The sequence below is a fragment of the Dama dama genome, chromosome 32, assembly GCF_033118175.1.
Source record: "Dama dama isolate Ldn47 chromosome 32, ASM3311817v1, whole genome shotgun sequence".
Classification (NCBI taxonomy): domain Eukaryota; kingdom Metazoa; phylum Chordata; class Mammalia; order Artiodactyla; family Cervidae; genus Dama; species Dama dama.
This window is the reverse complement of record NC_083712.1, coordinates 23649105-23672481: the sequence shown is the minus strand read 5'-3', so window position 1 is coordinate 23672481 and position 23377 is coordinate 23649105.

Here is a 23377-nt window from a genome sequence, read left to right as displayed (position 1 = left end):
ACCATGGCCCCCTGTCTTTCCAGAGGCATCAGAGGCCACCCAAGTGGGCGTGGCTCTTGGTTAATCTCACTGGTTTCCAGAAGAGATCACTTGCCACATCTTTTACTTGATTCATTTCCAAAGCTAACTGGCAGCATAGGTATGTACAAAGCAGATGTAAGTCCAGGATTAAAAACTTTGAACGACTTGCTGTTTCTGTTGTCACAGAATAGATAAGAGCTCCAAAGAGCTGACAGTAACTCCTTGTTGCATCAAAGCATGAGAAGGAAAATCAGAGCAAGTGGAATGTTCTAGATCATAAAGAAGGTAACACTTCAGTGACTTCGAGAGAGCACCTTTTGGAGCATGGTGAGCAAGTTACCCTGATTGTAGGAAGTTGAGAAGATGGAAGAAAATAGTTAATACTCATAGGCTGCTGACTTAGATTTTAGCAGTAAGACAAGTGAAAAAGACTGAAAGATGCAGTAGGATCTTGGCAGGGGCGGGGTTTGGTATGTGTGTGCAAATTTGGGGAGAATTTGGGGTGTTATTTTACAGAAAGAAAGGACAAAGAGAAACTGAAGATACTGAACAGGAACCCACGAGGTGGGTAGAGCAGCAGGGCACCTCTGGCTTGGGGAGGACGTGTCACCCTGGGCCCAAGTAGCAGGTGAGCCAATGCAGGAGCGCTGATGCCTCTTCCCTGGGAGGCCGCATTTTGGATGGTGTCCAGATGCCTCAGCTAGCTTTCTATAGCTAAAAATGCATGCTGTTACTAATAGGTGGGGTCTTTAGAAGGGTACTGAAATCAGGGCTGTTTTCCCCAAGCCTTTGGTTTTAGGATACCAGGCAGAGCTCCGCACCGAGCAGTGCCTCACGTCAGGGAGGCTCATTATGCTGTGCTACAGCCTAAAAGGGATGCCTGGGGCTCCCACGCACACAGTTAGCTCATAACTCTCCCATCCCTTTCTGCAAAACACCATGGGGACTATATCTTTCTACTTGTACATACATCTCAGATTCCTCTCTAGTAAATTTTTCCCGTTCCCAGGCTGCTGTTAATGCTCACAGTATCTCCTGGTTTTGCCTGTAGACACCATTCTTGGGAGAAGGCGGGGAGCATGCACTGAGGTTTTCTTTAGGGCTGCTCCTGCCTCGGCTCAGAGGTCAGAGTGCACGGGACAGGAATGCTCATTCCCAAAGATGACAGTGTCCTCCTGTCTGAGTACATTTGATACAGTCACACAGAAGCTAGCACATAGCCAGTTGTCTTTGGTCTTTTTCCCAGGGAAATTTTTCTACAGCATTTTGAATGTGTGAATCTTATAAAGTGCCTTTCTTCCTCTGAAATAACTTTGACATGAGGCAGATGAGTGGCAGTGAGGTCAGTGGGCCTCGTAGCTCAACCTTCGTAAAATGAAAAATGCTTTTAACCTGGTGGGGTTGTTGATTTTAATTGTATAGGAGGACTGCACTTTAAGAGGGATTCCTATTTATATTTTATCTATGTTCATAAACATTTACTATATATAAATTCAAAGAAACTTCTGTACTGTCAGTTTCAACTTGGCAAAAGTAGAGTTTTAAAAAAATAAAATATGGTCACATAAAATGAAGCCTTTTGACGTCTCAACATTGCATAGGTATGAGAAAAGTCCACTGCCTCCTAAACTATTACTCTAAGTTTTGTCTTTGTTCAGTTGCTTAGTTGTTTCTGACTCTTTGCAACCCCATGGACTGCAGCACACCAGGCTTCTCTGTCCTCTCCTGTTTCCCAGAGTTTGCTCAAACTCATGTCCCTTGAGTTGATGATGACATCCAATCATCTCATCCTCTATCACCTCCTTCTCCTTCTGCCCTCAATCTTTCTCAGCATCAGGGTCTTTTCCAATGAGTCGGCTCTTCGAATCAGGTGGCCAAAGTATTGGAGCTTCAGCTTTAGCATCAGCTAGTTTATTAAGTATAACAAGTCAAAAGAGAGAAATGTGAGGTTAAAGAGAAATATAAGTCATGGACAGTGACTTCCATCTGAAAGATTCCAGTCTTCCATCTGAAAGATTCATAATTTCAATTATTTTAGAGTTTTATTACTTCAGAGAAAAAGGAGACTACATATGTAAGTTGTTATGATATTCAACTGCCTTCCAAAATGATGGAAATAAACCTGATACTGTTTTGAAAATAGCACCTTGCTGCTCCACAGTAACAGGACTTCCCTGGTGGTACAGTGGGTAAGAGTTTGCCTGCCAATGAAAGGGACGTAGATTTGATTCCTGGTTCTGGAAGATTCCACATGCCATGGAGCAACTGTGCTCGTGCACCAGCTACTGAGCCCTCATGGCTAGAGTCTGTTCTGCAACATGAGAAGCCGCCACGGTGAGAGGCCTCTCTGCACAGCAAGGAAGGGGAGCCCTAGCTCTTTGTAACTAGAGAAAGCCTGCACGCAGCCATGAAGACCCAGTGCAGCCAAAGTTAAAAAACAGAATAGTGACAGCTACTGCTGAGCGTCCATGGTGAGCTAGGCCTTATGCCAAGCACTGACCTCTGTTAATTTGAATTTCCATAGTAACTTTAGAGGTTAGAACCTGCCGACCCATTTCATCCTTGAGGCAACGGGGCTTCAGAGAGGAACGATGGTGGAAGTGCTGGGCCCTGAAGGCCACCATCTTTCGTCTCTTGCTGCTCATTCTCTTGTAGGGTTTTGCTGTCTGATGCACTGAAAGATGCATTTTGAGATGAAGTCAAATGTTGGAAGAGGTGCCGGTGTCTCCAAAAAGCACTGCATTGAGATGTAGCTGGGGCACCCTGAGCAGACCGAGGTCATCCGGGTAGAATGTCCCTGAACCCTTCCCACCCTTGAATTCTCTAGCAAATCACCTGTATTACAGGTGATTTTTAGACTCATTAAATATCTTTTAGACTTTTAGACTCATTAAATATCTATTCCAAGAAGAAAGCATAAAAGAAATATCCTCTCCTCCCCCAACAAGGAGACAATAGTACTGGAATGTTGTACTGCCATATCCACAGTCCTGCCCAGGCAAAGAATCTCCCCCCAAATTCCCTTTCTACTTTTCCCTTAAATATAAATAAGACTCTGTCATATCCACAGTTTTGCTGCCAATAACTATGAAAAAATAGACACAGATTTATCAAACTTGGCCTGAAATTTTATCTGGATCTTTACAGAAAAAGTTTGCCAAACCCCTGCTCTAGAGGGATTAAGTGATTTTAGATTGGATCATTCTTTTTATGTTTCATAATCTTAACATAAATACAGCTCATTTGGAAAGATGATTTTTCCAGTATCCACGTGTGTGGGACAAAAACAGTGAAAGAGCTTATGTCTGGAACCTGTTTTCCGTGACTGAATCCCATTCAATGCCTCGTCTGGCCTTTCGGAGGACACCTAAGGATGTTTGCTGGTAGGAAAGTAATGCTGACCAAGTTTCAGAGTTCTTAATTCTTATCTTTGTGCTCCAACCATGAGATCACCTGATAAGTTATTCTTTCCAAAATCAGACAGGCCAGTCTGTTTATTTTCTTCCTCAGAAAAACAACGACAAAGACCGATGTGTTTCTTTCATTATTCAGAAGTAAAACCTCATCAGCTGCTTTAGCAGACTCCTGTGCTGAGAGTTCTGACAGACTCCAAACTTCAGTTCAGCATCAGGCATGTGTGAACAGGCTTCAAAGGCAGCTTCCATCTTTCCTGTCCTTGTAGGATTATAGCCTTGAAATCCTTGAGGGACATGATGGCTTCTCTTGAGAAAACTCGAGCTGCCGTCTAAGTGTGAGTGATGTTCAGAGAGACACTAAAGAAGCCTGACGTTTGAAGTTGTGACTGAGTGCTCTGCACTCTTCAGACAGCCCGCAGTACTTTCTGTCTTGTTTACTGCTGCCAACGGGTCATTTCATGAAAAGTCACGAGTTGAGTCACAGTACTCTTATTTCCAACCACTCGTTTACTTGCAAAAACACAAGCAGGAACTTCACAAATAGAATTTTCCAAGGCCAAGCTAATGAGGTCAGAAAGACTTCATGAAGGTTCCGAATGACCCAGGTTTAAACTCAGATTCTGCCGTTTGCTCTTCAGTGTGGCGACGGGTACCTAAGTCCTTTGAGTTTGGGTGCCTTGGCTGGAAAACGGGATGTTTCCCCTGGGTTGTTTTGAGGATTAAATGCGGTTAAGTCACAGACCTAGTTTTCAACATAGCTGTGCAATAAACATTCTATTATTTCCATTCACTAGAATTCCAAACATGTTCATGCTTGAGGACATATGATGCTTAAACCTGGACCACTGAAGCACTTCAAAAAAGGTTAAAACAACAGACATATATACACAAGCACATACTACTGACTTGCATGTAATATAAACATAACCTTGACACAACTTTACGAGGAAGGAGCCTCCAGTCTGGCTCTGACAATGTGATGAGTCACTTCTCTGGCTTAGAGTCTTAATCAGCAAAGGGAGAGAATGGAAGCAAATGCTCTTGTTAAGTGGCATAAAATGCTCATTTCTGTGATGTATTCAGATCCTGATTCCTTTAGGGGAATGCTTGTATATTGTTCACAGGTCTTAGAATCCACTCTTCTTTTTTTTTTTTTTTTTCATTTGAAGTTGTACACGGTATGCAATGCATTTATGTTTGGCTTGGGGATGTCATTTTGTACTTTAACATATGTATGAAATGAGTGTTTGGAAATGCGCTTTAATCAAAGTGCTGAAGTGCCACTCTCAGCTTTTCTTCCTGCCTTCTGCTCAAAGCTGTCCCTGGCTTCCTATCCCCTGAGGAATGCCTAAATCACAATCGTCTCTCTCCCTGATGACAGTTATTGGGTTAAGCTGGCCTTTTCTGTACCCTATTTCTCTTTCCTGCTTTCCCTTCCTCAGTGGATTTTCTCATCACTACTTTTCTCATTTAGGGGAGATAATGAAGTGCTTTGGTTGCTGATGTGTAGATGGCATGTAGAAATGAAAACCAGAGATACTAAATCATATTAACTGTGAGCTACTCTGTTTAATTATATCCGTACGAACCATGAAAGATAACCGAAAGTTGACCAAGTTATCTTCCTGAGAACGATGGTTGTTTACACTTAGTTTTTGTCTTCTTGTGGCTGATTTCCTTCACTGGACTGAAGTGAGATCTCTGTTCTCCTGAGACTCATGCTTTGCCCTCTCGTTTTTTGGTATCATGCTGCAAGCTATTATTATGAGTACAGTAATGAACAAGATAAATCCTCTTACTGTAGGCAGATAATCTCTACTCCACGAGATAATTATCAGATCTCATGGGAATTTGTTTTTAAACTCACGTCATAATGATGGCTCTTTTCTCTGAAGATGCTTCATCACCTCTAATGGAATGTAATCACAAACCAGGGTGGGATGCGTAGTGGTTGTTTAAAATCCATCTCTTAAGAGGAAAGGAATGGAGTTAGTTAATTATATCTAATGGCCCTTGATCTCCCACAAGGATAGTCCTTCCCACCTGACAGCAAACAGTGGTTTGAGAAGCCAGGAAATCTGATAAGTAGCTTTTGTTTTGTAAAAGGTGAGAGGTCCACCTGTGTTATATGTCAAGGCTACTGTCTAAAGGAGAAGCACTTAGAACTGCATATTCCTTAAAGAAAAACTGACAAGCAGAATGAGAGTCAAAGCTAATACTCTAAAAAAATAAAAATAGGAAGAAGACCTTTTGAATTTCAAATCATCTCATAGTCTGTAAATGTAGGTTTTTCATTTAATTGTAAAAACTCTCGTGAAGGCTTTACGTATCGGCAAATAGCAGGTAATGAACTATTGATCCGAAAGAAGTTCAGGAAATGCAGAGCTTAACTGAATTGTCTATTTTCCATTGGAGGGTAAATTGATGTAGTAGGAGAAGGGGGGCAGTCTATTGATTCACTCCCCCAAATCCCTCTGATCCCTACTGATAAAAGAAAGGGAGTCTAAGCCTGGTTTTCATCCAAGGAATATACCTGTGTAGAGAGAAGTACCTGGGTCTCCTCAATCTGATATCATCATCATGATAGTTGGCCTCATGACCCATTTTGAGTTTTATCAGCACCGCATGTATAAAATAGCAGTTGAATCTTCCACCTAGAAGCAGATTCCTGCCATGTGCTAAATGAAGTGCTGTGGACTCTATCTTGCTGGTAAGCGACAGGAATACAGATAGTCTTAACTAGGACTTTTCCTTTTCACTCATTTCTGAAATTAAGTTGAGTCTAGGTTGTGGTAGAGATTCTTGGTTCCAAGGAGAGGTGGACCACTTTACTAACACCTCAGCCAGAATTAAAATGCTAAGTTGGATCCTAGCAGAGTCAGCATAGTAAGCAAGGAGAGGAGGATCACAGTGAACTGCGAAAGAGAAGAGATTTCATTTTAATGTTACCAGCATACTTAACACATACCCATTGTGCACCTATCATGCGCCAGGCACAGTGTCTGACATTGTCGGATCAAAAGGTGAATTGGACACAGTTTAATTACTTGGGAGAAGTAAACAAGCAAATCACATCCACACCAAAATACAGTCAGCTCTATGACCAACATGCAGCCACAATGCTAAGAGATAACACAAGAGAATCTAAGTGATAAAGAAAGATTTCCCCAAGACCTGAGTGACGAGAATAATACATCATGCCTTTTACATCCAGGAGGAATATATGGATGCTTGATCTGCGTGACTCATTGGGCAGACACAAAGCAGGATCTAAAGCAAAAATCGCAAATGTTGAGGGTAACAGAGAAGGGGTTAGAGGAACAGAGGACGCCTGGTCAGCGAGAGGACCTGTGTGCTAATCGCGGAGTTCAGTTCATCAGCAAAGCCCTGTGGGGTCACTGAAGGATGTTAAGCAGAAGATTGCCATGACCGTGTATGTGATTTAAATCTAGCCTCTGGTGGCTGTGGGGAAGTCACATGTGGGGAGCCAAGCCCGGAGCAGGAAGGATATTTGTGTATATTATTTTTCATTGGCGCATGGCTGCTTTACAGTGTTGGGTTCGCTTCTGCCGCACAGCAAGGTGAATCAGCCACAGGTCCACCTCTGCCGTCTCCCCTTGGATTCCTTCCCGTCTAGGTTACCACCGACCAGTGAGTAGAGCTCCCTTGTCCTGTGCGGTTGGTCTTCGCTGCCTGTTTTACGCATGGTAGGGTACGTGTCAATTCCAATTTCCCAGTCCATCCCACTCCCTTCCCCCTTAGAGTCCATGCATTTGTTCTTCCATCTGAGTATCTGTTTCTCCTTTGCAAATAAGTTCATCTATACCATTTTTCTAGATTCCACATATATGTGTTAATATATATTTGTTTTTCTCTGGCTAAGTAATATTCCATTGTGTGTTTTTGTGTGTGTGTGTATGTGTGTGTGTATCTTTATACCACATCTTCTTTATCCATTCCTCTGTTGATGGACATTTAGGTTGTTTCCATGTCCTGGCTATTGTGAATAGTGCTGCAAGGAACATTGGCGTGCATGTGTCTTTTGAAATTATGGTTTCCTCTTGGTATGTGCCCAGTAGTGGGATTTTTGGGTCGTATGGTAGGTCTCTTTTTATTTTTTTAAAAGAATCCTCTATACTGTTGTCCATAGTGACTGTACCGATTTACATTCCTACAACAGTATAAGAAGACTTTAGAAAACATGGAATCAATGCAAGAAGTAATTACAGCCTGAACAGTAATCATTAACTTTAAATATGTCATAAACCAGTAGGATGCTAAGTATTTTGTAAACACATCTCATTTAATCCTGATAACACACCTACAGAATAAGTACCAGATACCTATTTTAAAGATAAAGGAGCTGAGATTCAGGGAATTTGGAAACCTTGGTTGAGATTGCATAGATATTGGTAAGCCAGAATTTGGACAAACAGAAACAGATTTATCTGACTTTAGAATATATGTACCAGGAGGCATCAGATAATACTTCCAAGCACAATGGCGAGAGGATCTTAAGGCCCAGTTCTACCATTCACCAGAAAAAATTCAAGTGCAGACACAGAGTTTGGGAGAAAAAATAATGAGGTTTATGTGGATAATGTTAAATGTGAGGTGCCTGTTAGACATCTAAAGAGAGATGTCCCTTGAGCAGGTATATATACTTATCTGGAGCTTGAGAGGGTCTGGGCAGTGTAACCATCTACAGGCCAATGACAGAAAATCACATAAATGGTTACCCACTCACAAAGAAATATAAAGTGAAAAGACTGGCGAGTCAAGATAAAACACTGGGAAATAGAATTAAGCAGAAGAGAAGCCCATGAATGAAATCAGAATGGGATCTAAGTTGAGTCTGGTGTAAAGTCAGCCTATCATTGTTAATTATGCTTTTACGTACACAAGGTACTTCCTTGGGCCCTGTAGTTGATGCAGGAAACTAGTGTGACGTCAGGATTTCCCCCCAAAATTACAGAAGTGATGTCGGGCAGAAAGTCACATACACACAGTTAAAATTATTATAAAAATTCACAAAACCACTAAGCAAAGTAAGACATATCACCAGGCAGGATGCCATACATTTCCTCTGTAAGTGATGTAGGAAATAAGGGTTCTAAGCTAGGGGTATTATTAGTGAATCACTGGGGAACTGAGTGAACAAGAAGGGATTTACAGAAATTATAGAACAACTCTCAAATTTAGCTGTGCATCAGAATCAGTAAGGCATCTTGTTTAAAATGCAGATTTCTGGGCCCTTCCCTCAGTTGATCTGATTCAGGAGCTTGGCATTGGGCTCAAACATCTGAATTGTTAACAAGGACTCCAGGTGATTGGGAAGCAGATGATCCATCAACCCCAATTTGAGCAGTAATGTCTTAGAAAATGTTAAAATGCGGACAGAAGTGTTGAGCGGTGCCTAGTATGTGTGTTGGGGTAAGGGCTGGATGTTTAAGGTGAAGAAAAGGCAAGAATGAAATCAAGAAAACATAAGAAATGAAAGACTATTTTCACAGATGGCCAAGAGAGTCGGGTAGGGAAACACAAAAAGACGGAAGTGAAACACGGAGGCCTCCCTCATTGAGAACGTTGACTTTCATTGGAGGATTTGTTCTCAACCGAAGAGATCTCTTTGGTACTGAATGTTATATCTCACTCAATAAAATGTTGCTTTCTGGAATAGATAATAAACATCACATTGCCCTTGCTGTTGGAGAGTCTGCAAGTTGTTCTTGAGAAATGCTGAGTTTGAGATCCCTAGAAAAAAGCCAAGATATAAGAAAGAATGAGGTTGAAGTGATTTGAGTAAAATCAATAAAATGCTCCATAGCAAGTAAAATGCATAGGTTTGATCAAGTTATTTTAGTTGCCCCATAACTGTTTGTCAGTCTTACCAGGTGGCACTGGTGGGTGCCAGTGCAGGAGGTGTAAAAGAGGTGGGTTTAATTCCTGAATTGAGAAGATCTCCTGGAGAAGGTGGCAAGGAGTTGGACATAATTGAGCGCGCGTGTGCGCACGCGCACACACACACACACACACACACATCCATTTGTCAGCTAGCCCCTGTAGCATTCTGTTTCATTTAGGCCCTTACTCTTTTGAGAATTATGAGTTTCAGAAGCTCTTTTTGCTCCCTACAAAGTGGTATTTAAAAGCTCATACTTAAAATACACTATCAGACATTAATTACCATTAGTAACAACTCATGAAATTACTTCTCCAAACCATAGAAGTGAAAATTCAGGAAAAGAAGTGGGAATTTAATCCAAAACTCTGACAGTAAATTGACATGCCTTTGCTTACTCTTATTCTGACATTTATTTTATAAGATTTTGTCAGGAGCCCATAGACTTATTTGTTTCAGAAAAGAACTGTATTTTGAGGTCAAAGAGGGGAAAAGAAAAAGAGGAAACTAGCAAAGTGCAGTGTTCATTTTCCCGACTTTTTCTAAGTGTCTTAAATCCATCCTGATTCAAATATTCTTTCGAATATGTAATCTCTAAGTGCTGGGATGCTTGTCTTTAGTCTCTTGCATGGAGGTGAGCTTCTCAGGAAAATTCTCTGTCTCCTATGACAGAAATCTCTTTGAATGTGCATCTTCTAAAACAAAAGCCTTCACTTTTTATCTTTTACCTCCTACTCGATGTCAAGTTTCCTCTCAAACTCTCCAGTACTTCTTAGCTTATATTCTGTAAAGTTGGAAAATGACTATCATCTCATAAAATTTTATGCATCCGGCATAGATAAGGAATGTAGGCAATTAACAAAGAAGCTGTCTTTTTAAAACTTGTTACTCTGTATTGAAGTATTATATACCCGGTTAGCAGTGTTGTCGCAGTTTCAGGCGCGCCGCAAAGGGACTCAGCCATGCATGTCCATGGGTCCACTCTCCCCAGCTCCCCTCCCGTCCGGGCGCCACACGTCCCCTGTGCTCCACATAGGTCCTTGTTGATTATCCGTTTTAAATACAGCAGGGTGTATGTATTGATCTGATCTCAAACTCCCTAACTTTCCCTTCCTCAACCCTTCCCCACCGCCCCCTTCACCCCCACAACCGACAAAGAAGCTATCTTTTTGTAAACTCAGTGCTAAGATCGTTTCTAGTTTTGATAATCATGTATACCCGGGCGTGTTAATATTTTTATTTCAAGCATCTTATTAGTAAACAAGACAGATATGCATCAGATGATTCAGTCCTTTAAAGGCCAAGCAGGGAAGTCATTATAATTCCAGGACAGTAGCAGTAAATACTTCCTTGTGGCCTTATTCCAGTGTCAGCACTTCATTTTAATGATAACTGGATCTCTGCTGTTCATTGTGAAATCCTTGGATGTATTTAACAGCTTGCTTACAGTGTATTGGATTGATGGGGATGACCAAATGAAGCCAGCAAATTTAGTGTGAGGAAATTGAGCAGATTATATGAGAGAGAGTCCTTCTGATGAAAGGTTGAACCGTAGCACAGAAATGTAAAGGTTTCAGTAGAAGAGCGTTTCAGCAGGTACAGTCACGCTGCTTGTTACACTCATCATTGTCAAGTCTCCCTTGTTGAGTCTGCTTCTCTTAATTCTTGATTAGCAGCTGTCAGAGCTCTCTCTAGAATGTGATAACACTACTGTCATCGTTCTGATAGCAGTCTGCAGTTTGCAGAGCATTTTTCTTTTTTTAAAATTTTTAAAACTTTATTTGGCTGAACCAGGTCTTTGTTGGGGCACTCAGGATATTTGATATTTGTTGCAGCATGTGGGATCTAGTTCCCTGACCAGGGATTGAACCCTAGTCCTCTGCATTGGGGGCTTGGAGTCTTAGCCCCTGGACTACCAGGGAAGTCCCAGAGCATTTTTCAGTGAATCATCTTTTTAATGTTTTCAGCAATACCAAGACACAAGAATTATTATGGTTATTTTATATATGAGGAAAGGAGGATTAATTAAATTGACCCAGGGTTATTAGCTGAGTAAGGATGGTCTTCTTCCTCCTGATAGAACGCATATTTATGTTTGGTTCCTTTAGCTGCCTGTCACTGTCATTTGTGGCCCTGTGGGTCACAGGACCTCGCCCCCCCCACCATGGAAACCATCAAGGGCCTGGTCCCCTTCTTCCTAGTGCCTGGCAGCAAGGGTGCAGCTCATTACCTGGGCTCAGTCCGTTTAATTGAATCTGAGGAAAAATGAATCTTGAAAAATAAATATACAAAGATAAAGGAATGATGAGACTATAGTTCTGTGAGCTGTGTCTGCTGCCGGCAGCATTTGCTAGGCCCAGCGGTACACAGAGGCCCACATCCTGTACAGCTAAATATTTAAACGTTGTAAATCCATCTAAGGAACTGCTTAATAATGTATTTCTATTCTTATACCTTGACAAATGTAATTTTCATTAAAACCCAGCTGGCCAGGATTGAATTAGAATTCTGAGAGCCCTCGGAGTTGCGGGCTGGATGTTGAACGCTCAGGGAGCGCGGACCCTGATGCTTGGCCCTGGTCTGCTGACCCCTCTTTCTCTTCCTGCTCCAGGCTCTGTCCTGCTTTGTTAGGAGCTTCGTGCCCAGGCACGTGGACACCCTGGCCTGCAGATGCAAATACGCATTCCATCAGGAGGAAGAGGACCATCCTTACTCAGCTAATAACCGTGGGGTCAATTTAATTAACCCTCCTTGGGAAATTCATATTTCCCAACATAAAGCTGTATGTTGGCCACTCCCGTGTGTGGTCCGCTCTTGAGTGGGTCGAGGCTGTGAAGAGATCTCACGGGCTCAGGGTATTTGTGCAGGCAGTTCCAGGGTCCTGTGTATCCAGCCAGAGCTTGCTCAAGAAGGCAGGGATGGACTCTGGGCAGGCATGTTTCCTGAACTTCACAGACTTCTGCTTCAGGAAGGTCATATTCTGAAAAGGAGCAAGATAGGCTTTTTAACCTTCCCACCTGGATATGAAGGCAGTAGTGTATGGTGGTATCCCATCCTGGAATTTGTTGTGTCTAGAAGCCCTTTGGTTCTTGCTGGTGTCTAGAAGCCCTTTGGTTCTTGCTGGTTTTCTAAGCAGGTCTTCTTACCTCCGTGAGTCCCCTGTGTACTTCCAGACTCTTCCACAGGCTTAGAAGGGCCAAACTCATTTTCTGTTGCTTACAACTGGAAATCTTGTTTGATATACACAGTCTGTCATTTTTTCCCCACAGGATTAGGATGGTATGAGGTCGGGATTGACTGGACAATGATGGATGAAAACAGCCTGAGCAATGGTAAGTACCATTCATCAGTTCATGATGAATATTCATCTCTCATGGAAAGACAGGTAGGTAAGAATGTCCCTCTGACTTTGTATATATTCCATCAGGCTCACCATTTCTTATCTTCCTTCAGAGTAACCTGAGTTAAGCTCTTGGCTGAAATACTGTGAAGTGACACAATGCCTCGTGCTGGTTGCTGTAAAAACTAATTATACTATTTAGTTATTTAAAAGACAATGAAAAATATCTTGTGGATTAACAAATCAACAGAAACCCATTATAGGAAAGACTTTTAAGTATAGAGAAGCAAAAGAAAAGATATATATCCATAATCACATGATTATGCCACCCCAATATCAGATAATTTTCTGTGCATATCTTTAAAAAAAAGGTTCATACTGTATATACTCACTTAAAACCTATATTTGTCCCCAACTCTGTATTATATGCACTTTTATTTCAATAATTATTCCCATAATATTTTTTAAATGAGTACATATTACATCAATGAATGATGTGAAATTGTCTAACCTAATGCTTATTGCTGAACATTTTGGTTGTCTTAAATTTTACTATTGTAGACAATATTAACGAACATTTTGAAATGAAATAATTATAATATGTTTAATTATTTCCAAAGGATGTATTTCTGTAAGGGGAATATTCATTTCAAAGACTTCTCATAACTACAGTATTTGAATGCTATTTAAAAACATTGTAACCCATGCAAAGAGTAATTATATATTGAACAGCATTCATCTAGCATATATTTCTTATTAAGAATTAGTAAAGTATGGTTAAGAACTGGTATTATTCAAATCCTTTATATTAATTTAATGTGTTACATACAATACACTGTGGCAAGATCTTTAAACAAATCTGGAGGGAAATGAAAATTTCTCTCATCTAAGAGTGACCCACTTTTCTGTGTCTCTTCTTTTTTAAAAATAGCTTTGTTGTAATATAATTCATATACCATACAGTTCACCCACTTAAAGAGTATAAGTCAGTTGTTAGTATGGTCATAGTTGTGCAACTATCACCACCATTTTAGAAAAATTTTGTTACTCATAAAAGAAACCCTGCACCCCTAGACTCTACCCTGGTCCTCTCTTATTCCCAGGCCTAGGTAACCACTTTTTGGTTACTTTTTGACACTGTAGGTTTGCTTATTCTTGACACTTGATATAAATGGAATCACACAATATGTGGCCCTTGGTGATTGACTTCTTTCACTTAGCATACCATTTTAAAGGTTCATTTCTGTAGTAATATGTGTCAGTAATTTGTTCCTTTTATTTTTTACTGAATAATACTCCACTGTATGGATATACCTCATTGATCCATACATCAGATAGACATGTGAATTGTTTCCACTTTTATATACTATGAGTAATGCTTCTATGAACATTTTTGTCCTTATTTTTGAGTGGACATTGTTTTTATTTCTCTGGGGTGTAAGTGTGAGAGTGAAATTGTTTATTGTATTTTAACTCTGTGTTTAACCACACAAGAAAATGCCAGACTCTGTTTTCAAAAGATACCAACTCTGTTTCACAGTGTTTATGTTGATAATTAAATTTATTTTCTTTTAAAATTCATTTTTTAAATAACCCAACTTTACCTCAGGGCCTATAGTTGTTGTAGTTATATAAAATTTGTACGTGTTTTGAATAGATTTGCTGTAATTGTTATCCTACTCTATTATAAATATAGATATTAATCATTTACTGTCTGTGGTTTCCAAGAATATATTATTAATAGTTTAGTCAAGCATCAGTAATTAAGGTTTGGAAACATTTTTTTAATGAAGAAGTACTGTATTCTCTTATAAGAAAATTGATAAAAGTATGTATTTTTGAAAAACTGATTTTAACAGATTAAGAACTTAGATTTATCATAGTTTTTTTGTGTTTTAAGCTTTTAATTAAGATTTTTATCTTTAAAAGATTCTTTTTCACTTTTAAGAATGTTATGTTATCCAAAGTACAGTGGTAAACCAAAAACATAGACTTGTATCTTTTTCTTTTAATATATAAAGTACTATCAGTTCAGTTCAGTCGCTCAGTCATGTCTGACTCTTTGAGACCCCATGGACTGCAGCACGCCAGGCCTCCCTGTCTATCACCAGCTCCCAAAGTTTACTCAAACTCGTGTCCATTGAGTCAGTGATGCCATCCAACCATCTCATCCTCTGTTGTCCCCTTCTCCTCCCGCCCTCAATCTTTCCCAGCTTCAGGGTCTCTTCCAATGGATTGCACTGTTTTACAGTGAATAAGTTGCAGTCACACTAGTTGCAATCTTTAGTATCCCATTATGCCCATCATCACCTGGACCATTTTGGGCTTTCATTGAAGGGCAGTTTAGGGTTTTAGTTTAGGGTTATGCATGTGGGGTTTCACACACATGCACTCAAGACGATAAGCAGGATATAGGCCAGGAAGACATTTCTGGTTTTGCTTGGCCAGGTGAGCAGTATCCAGCAAAACTCCTGGTATTTAGTTAGGTCTCAGTAAGCACTTGATGAATAGTGAATCTACTTGTATACATTAGAAGTAAAAACCAAAATCAACCGTGTCTTAGTCTTCTCTCCTTACATATGGAAACTTCTCTTGGGGAAAAATAAGATCAATAATTTTTAAATGTTGTCTAGTTTTGCTTTATTTTTAGTAAGCAAATTTCTTGGGGGCAAACATTTAAGACATTCATTCATTCATGAAACACTACTGAGTGTGTACTAATGGTCAACCTCTTAGTTAGGCAGTTGGGGTTCAAAGACAGTATGATGTGATGTGGTCATCTCCCTCAAGTGGCTGTAAGTCCTTCCTGAACCATGATATTGTCATCTCAGGGGTCATCTGGCTGCAGTAATTTTACTGCAGAGATTTTACTGTTAATATCTGACTCAACTCAGAGCAGGACGTCTGATAGGAAGCAATGGTGATATGATGTGAAATAAATACAACATGACTAACCATCTAATTGAATATTGAAAGTTAAATCTTGCTGCAGAGAAAATACTTCTGTGACAGTACTTTGAAAAGTATGTGGATAAATAGTTGATAATATAAAAGTGGCATTCAACCCCTGAGGTAACAAACTTTGATACACTTGAGACTTTGTGGAAAAGCTGAAGGGCAGAGTGGTGCATTTACTTTCAGAACAAAATCCACATGCATATATTGTAGGTCTCAGATGGATTTGCAGAGAATTTTGTTCTCAAAAGGATAAAAGTGTGCAAACTCTTTTGAATAAAACAGAAAATAAAATTGAGGGAAGTAGTATCTGCAGGGTAAGCTGGAACCAGATATTCATCAGCAAAATCGAGATGGCTCACAGAACTCTGGAAGAATCAAGCTTTATATTGACATATTTTCTGTGAAAGGATTTCAGTTCCCAGTGGCATCAAGGACAAGACTGACTGAGATTCAGATCTAATCTCATGATTTCTGGAGAGTGGACTAAGTAGATGACATGAACCGACTAAAAGATTCTGAGAAATCTGAGAAAAGAAAGGTTATGAAGAAGTATTAAGATCACTGCAGATTTGTTTTCACTGGCTTTGACCTTCGCTGTGTTGACTTGACCACTATCTGATGAAGTGACCTTAAGCAGATTTCTCCAAGCAAGATGGAGGCAGCTACATCCCAGAGTTATTATGTGGATTGAATGGGATAACGTGTGTACAAGCATTATCCTATTTAATTACTCAAGTGCAGCATTCTCCTTGTCTCTAGCATATAGTAAGCAATCAAAAGCAATAATTTACTCTGTAGCAAGGACTTTTGCAGTACTTTATATCTATTGACTCAGAAAATCTTCACATCAACCCTAAGAAGAAGGTATAGAATTGTTTTGTTTTGCAAACAAGGCACCAAAAGTCAAAAAGGTTCAGTGACTTGCTTAAGGTCACACAGCTACTAAGTAGTGAGTCTAGGATATGAACCCAGGCAGTTGTTTTAAGCTTAATGCTATTACTACCTTAGATATAAGCTTAGAGTTATAATACAAAAGCTAGTATATTTTAAAGTAGAATTATTACTTTCATACCAAAAATTAAATTACCTTTTTAAATATTTTGTGAATAACAAAATATTTAAATAGTTTGTGAATAACAATAAATTAGAAAACAGGAATATAGAAAACAGGGTGATTTCATGGCTTTTGTAGTCATCCTTAATAGGATAACTTCATGAAATGATGTAATTTGTTTTCCAACAGAGTATTTGATATCTATTCCCATAGGTCGCATATCATAATTACTTTAGTGTTGGAGTCAGTTAAATTATCTCAGAGCTGACTCTCGGTGGTTCTAAAGACAGGTAACTTCATGACTCTAACAGATACATTATCTAAAAGCCCAGTGGTGTCAGTGCTCCACTGTGTTGTAATTCAGGGCGTCTGTCATGACTCAGTTGCAAGATCTTTCAACCTCTCCTTTAGTGTATTAATCACTGTAGGTCAAGCCTACACCGTAAACTTTAGGCCCTTGAAGTGCACTCTGAATCAAATTCTAGACTCATATCTAGAGTTAGTTCCCTGGTGAAAGAAAAGATTACCTCTTTAAAGCAAACTTTGACACTCTGAATCTGACTTGGGGCTTTGACTCTATAATCCTTGGTATGTGAATAGTGAGTCTTTTGTTTATCAGAAATAGATGATTGATTCTGCTAAGACCCTAAAATAAGCACTGTCTAGTGGGCAGCCACAAGCCTATTGACACTTACGTATGGCTACCCAGAATGCAGATGTACTCTGAGAGTGAAAACATAACAGAATAGAAAACTAAGTACCAAAAAGAGTGTAAAATAGATTATTATTTTTTTAAAAAATAATGAGTACATGTTAAAATATATTTGGTTAAATAAAATATTATTAAAATGTCACATGTTTCTTTAAACTTTATTAATGTGAATATTGGAAACTTGTAAATTATACATGTGTAGTGCACTATATTTCTTTTGGGCATTGCTGCTCTAAGAACTCTACACTATTCTGTTGTTTCCTTGGAAGACAGAAAACTGAAATCTGCAAATCTGCAAGTTAGTGGTCTGGGAAGTCCACTTTTAGCTACAGAAGCAGTCAGACCTTAGGGTCAGAAGAAAGAACTCTACAGAATAGACCCACAGTCTCAATAGAATGCTTGAGCAAACAAATGAGTAGGGGTTTAGAAAAAAAGATTTATTTTTAAAAGATTGAGACATTGTAGTTAATAATGAGCATCGTAATTAAAGTCAACTGAGTAGATATTAATAATTAGCCAGAGAGAATGTAAAGATGGGAAAATAATTGGGTTTAGATTAGAACCTTAAAAGATATTGATACATTAATATAAAAGGACAGAAGATTACAGGAAAAAACAGGAAGAGTGCAGGTCAGATAAATCAAGGGAGGAATATATTAACATATCCAACTGACCAGGTTTATGGATAAAGTCAGAAATTCCAATGAATTTATTTTCTAAACTGGCTGGCCTATCAAACAGCTAAAATTTAAGATACAAAGTTACCTTGTTCCTTAACTGTACTTAACTCTTTTACACATAAAGAACCTTCTCCAGCTAATAAAATTAAAAGCAAGTTATGGAACGTTTATAGTCTTTGACATGCTTGGCCAAAAGGGAATATGTAAACAAGTGAGAATAGCTAATTGGGTCCAAATCAGGTATGCAAATATTCAGTAAGCAAGTTCCATGAGGGTGTAAATGATCTGAGTCATAAACAGTAAAGAAGCTGAGTCATGAACAGTAACCAACTTGGCATTTGGGTAACTATAAATTTAGGAAAAGCCTCAAGAGGGTAGATTCTGCTTGCATAAATGTAGCAGTGCTTCTGTGTGGTAAATCTGTGTCACAAAAAAGAACTAGCCAGATTTTCTTCAAATGTTAGAGGATGTGTCTGGAATCATTTGATTTAAAATATAAACTACATGGCAGAGAGCAAGTTTGTGTGGGGAAGGGACCTCTGAGCAGAGGCTGGTAGTCAGCTCCCAGGGTTTCTCTAGGTGGAGAAACAGAAGAATTGATTAATTTGTTTATTAGTGGTTAACAAATCTCCTAGACAGTCCAAAACTGGACAGTGAGGACTTAAAATAGAAAGTTATTTCCTGTGAATAAAGCAGTAAATATGTACTGTCCTTCCAAAAAATGATAAAGGGTGTTATTAACAATTGACTTTGACATGCTATCCATTATAGCCCTAAAACAGAGCTAGTAAAAGATTTTCTCTTCACACACTGACTGAAAATAATTGACATCCAAAATTAATTTTGATCATTTTGAAATTTAAATTTGACTATTTAAATTTCTGTTTGCTCTCTTTTTTTTAGTTGTTCTTTTTCTCCTTGACTCCACCATTCAGCAGTGTGTTGCTTGTCTATTCTAAAAATCTACCTAAAATATCAAAATGTTAGTTTTCTTCAGCAGAGTAAGACCCATGCCAAATCTTGTGTGTGCTCAGTCACTCGGTCATGTCCGACTCTTTGTGACTCCATGGACTGCAGCCCGCCAGGCTCCTCTGTCCATGGGATTCTCCAGGCAAGAATACTGGAGTGGGTTGCCATGTCCCGGGGATCGTCCCAACCCAGGGATGGAACCCCGGTCTCCCTCATTGCGGGCAGGTTCTTTACCAGCTGAGCCACCAGGGAAGTCCACCCTTTATAATCCTGTCTAATCTTTCTCTTTCATTTGTGCCTATCTCTTTTCCTTTCTTCTGATAAGTTGTTGATTTCTGCCTTCATAAATTTTAAGGAAACCTGAGAGCGGTGACTAAATTCATAGTCCATCACCATATGGATGTTTGTCTCAGCATCTTTTACAAGATAGTGAAATAAATCCTCTTCTCAAGATGCAGAATCTCTTACACCAGAATATGTCACTGAACCAGTAATCCAATAGCTTAGTTATGTATGTGCCAGCTAAAAATTGTCACTCACTATCTGGCACTACAAGAATGAATTCACTAACGACTGTAGTCGCTGACTTTCACCACAGCCCAGGAGTTCAGGACAGAAATTAGGAATGAGGCACTCTGTGCTCTGGGAAAAACTGGCAGAACAGTTCTTCAGATAGTTAGGTATTATTGCGAGAGATTTTATGAGCCCAGTTTCTTGCATTCTCCCATATCTAGAAAAACACTAAAATCGTTAATGGCGATTTTAAATCTTTAATGGAGAGATCTACTTCTCATAGCAGCAACCTTATTGTGACTAGCAACAGCCTTCTGCCAAAATGTGTGCTTGATTACACATACCGCTTTCACCAAAATCACATATGCATGACTCCCCGACCTTCACCTCTCCAAAGCAGTTCCTCAGAGCTATCTGAGAGGCTGCCTCCTGGCCATAGTCCTCATTTTGCCTCAAATAAAGCTTAACTCACTACTCATGTTGTGCTTTTCTTTTGTTTCAGTCAACATATGTGGCAGTGACTGCTAATTAAGATGCTGGGAGGGCTGTGCTTTTCAACACACAAAGCTGTGTATAAACGAAGCTTTGTTCGGTCCAAGTCATGCTTAGGATGTTGTTAAGACCTTTGCTTTGCTCGTCTTTCTACCTGTAACTCTTTGCTTTGTCTCATACAACTTTGGTTTTTTTCAAAGTTGTTTTGAATATTCTAGGTGATTTTCTTCTTCATGAATTTTAGAATCAGTTGTCAGTTTCTTTAAAAAAAAAAAAAGCCTTCTATGAACTGAATCTAGAGGTCTGTTTAGTGTTGAGTTGATATATAAGCAATATTGAGTCTCTGATACACAAATGCAGTAGTATATCTCCTCATTTATTTCATTCTTATACATATTTCATCACTGTTTGGTAATTTGGAATAGGCAAATCTTACACATATTTTGCTGTTAGTTTTATCCCTAAGTATTTGATTTATTGATGCCTTTGTAAATAGCATCATTTAAAGTTAATTTTAAATTATTGTTAACACATAGAAATACTTTTGATATTTGGCTTCTTATATACTGGAATCTTGCTAAATTCATGTACTAATTCTAAAAGCTTTTTTTTTTGTAGGTATTTTTTTATTTCCCCTGTAGACAGTCAGGTTGTCTGAGAATAAAGACCATTTTATACCTCCTCTTCCAGTCTGTGTACCTTTTATTTCTTTTTCTTGCATAGTGTGCAGCATCACCAAGATGTTTCCTAGGAGTGATGAGAATATACATCTTTGGTTCCCAATTAAAGGAGAAAACTTCCAATTTTTCAGCATTAAATGTGCTACTAGCTGAAGACTTCTTTGATGGTAGATATCCCTCATTTGTTTGCTGAGAATTTTTGTATGTTTGTTTCATTTCATTTTAAATCAGAAATAGGTGTTGAATTTTGTTGAATGTCTTTCTTGCAACTATTGAGATGATCATATGGTTTTTCTTCTAAGGTCTGTTAATGTGATGTATTACATTGGTTGATTTTCAAATGTTGAAATGGTCTTGTGTTCCTGAAATGAACCTCACTTGGTTGTAATGTATTACCATTTTTATATTTACTTGGTTCAGTTTCCTAAAAGCTTGTTGAGGATTTTTGTGTCAGTGCCTGTACTTTTCTTGTAATGTTTTTATATGTTTTTGAATCAGAGAATGAATTGAGAAGTAGTGTTTCCTCTTCTCTTTTCTGGAGTAATTTGTATAGAATTGATTTTATTTCTTCTTTAAATGTATCCACTTCACTTTATATTTTCCTAAAATGTATTCCAGCTTTCCTCTTTGTTTAATTTATATAAGAAGAGGCTATCCAGTTCATCTGCATTGTTCTTTATATACTGTGACATCTATATTATCTGTCATAGCTTTTGCGTTTTTGAAAGACATAAATAATTCAAATGATTTTATAGTTAAAGAAATGGTGTCATATTATTTTGATAAAAGAAGGTTATAGAAATTAGTTATTGATGAAATTTAAACTTGAGATAGATTATTTTCAAAAGGATGGGAGCTAACGCTCTTCATCTTTAGTGAAGAGTGTTTAAATAGACACTTAATTAAATCAACAAAAGGGAGAATTTCCTGACCAAGAGGATATATACTGAAATTGATTTGGATCTCAGGAGATGTATGTTAATAGGTTAAGTATTTTCCTAGCATAGAGGAGTCTTCCAATTTAAAATCTCACGGGCAGAAGTAATACATTTAAATTTGCATGAAAAATTACATAAACATATGTAAATGTAAATTTGAAGCTTATCCAAGCTCATTGAAATCTTTAAGAATTATTTTTAAATTTTAGAATTAAGATGGGCTTTAAACATTATGGAGGCACTAAAATATAGAAAGTTAGGATTATTAAAAACATCTACATCATAAGCCCCTCAGGTTTAGGTAAGGAAATTGAAGTTCAAGGAAATAGAAGAAACTTGTCCAAAATAATTTATGTGGTTTTAAGAACAATTCCCTTTAAAATTGTTCATTATAACTTATATCATTATTCTGCATATGATGAGAAGAGTGGACCTAGATAAATTTTTAGCTTTTAACCCTTGAGTCAGTTTCATAAATACTGCTTTCCTTTGTGGAATTCTGAATGAGCTACACACTTCTGGGTACTGCAGTGCTGGGAGTCCAGATTCTACTGTTCTGTCCCTTCAACCATTCAGCTTTTTGGTACAATTGTGTGATTTAGAGTGAGAGCTACTTCTGAAGATTGACCTCAGTCTGAATTTAATTGTAGGTATATGATGCAATAATTCTATTTATTCTTTAGACCTTGAATGTTCACATATTAGTGTTAGAAAACAATAGTTTCAGTGTCAACTGGGAGCTTTTATACCACCAGAAACCACCGTCTTCCAATGCCCTTTGTTTGACTTGACTTTAATTTTAATTGTTTTTGAGCATCTATTCTCCAGGAAAGAAAGATATCCAGCATAATCTTCTTCATAAACAACAGTATTCAAACCTTACAGAAATAGTAGTGGTTGAAAAGGAGGACAGTTTCTTGAATTGACTTGAGGGAGGTGGCACAGCTGTCTAGAGTGATGTTAACTATATTTAACATAAGTGATATACTGGGTTCAACAGAAGGCTGATGATCATTTTAGTTTCGATGTGAAACCTTTGTCAGTCACAGGAAAGGTTGTTTAATTTGACAGTGGTTGAGCAGTCTGTGATTCATAGGCTCCATACACGGGAGAGTATGTAATTTTCTGGTCTTCATTATTGAGATCAATAAGCAAATTGTATAGGAGGCCATGCATGTCTGAAATAATGAAACATAGTTGCCAGAACCAGTTTTTCTCTATTCTTTCTATTTCACAAAGGACCCTGAGAAAGCTGGGATTTGGAAATAAATAAACAAAAACAAACCAACCTTGCTAGTTATTTATTTTAGGTGAGGCATACTGCACATTACTTGAGTCATGTGAAAGAAAAGTGCACAATAAGAAGCCTTTGCTTTTCTAAGGTCAAAAACAATAAATAATGAAAGCAATGCAGAAAATACATAAGATGTGATAGTCTGTTTTTGTACGGGGTTGAGTCCTGAGGATGGGAGCAGGCAGAGAGAAGACAGATACTTTATTCAAATATGGCATAAACTAGAGGCTGAATTATTCTTAAATTCTCTTCCAAACCAAGTCACCATATGCTGACTACATTCCACTTTTTTGCTTCATAAATTATGTAGCAAAAATTCTGTGCACATAAATCATATTTTGTTAAACTCAGCTTCGAGTGGGTACATCTAACTTATTTTAAGTCCAGTCTTAACTGCTTTTTAATTTT